We start from the raw sequence: 403 nt of genomic DNA on the forward strand, positions 1-403 counted from the left end.
GGGCTCTGCCTGCAGGCAGTTCAGGTGCAAACAGAAGTAGCCTTTGTGCCTCCATTCCCATTTTCATGGCAGCACAAAGACAAAGCAAACAAATGTCTATACCCTTTGTTGCATCACAAATATCCTAATTTGTAGCTGTGACAAAAATGGTAATCATTCCTGTCACTTCATTGCAGCTTTCCCTGCCTAGAGGCATGCCCCAGAGGTTTCCTGGGGCATCTCTCTGCAAGCAGGGAACCCCCTACTTCCCATGCTTACAGAAACGTACCCCATGGGAATCCCCAGGCACACATCTTACCCTTAAATATTGACTTTTTCCATAACAGAAGCGTTTACTCTAAGAACATCACAGACCACAGAATTCAGCACAAAGTGGCAAACAGTTTGGCTAACCTGGGCAAGT

This window comes from Gavialis gangeticus, unplaced genomic scaffold (genome assembly GCF_001723915.1).
Source record: "Gavialis gangeticus isolate Ggan-Ray unplaced genomic scaffold, GavGan_comp1, whole genome shotgun sequence".
NCBI classification, from domain to species: Eukaryota; Metazoa; Chordata; order Crocodylia; family Gavialidae; genus Gavialis; species Gavialis gangeticus.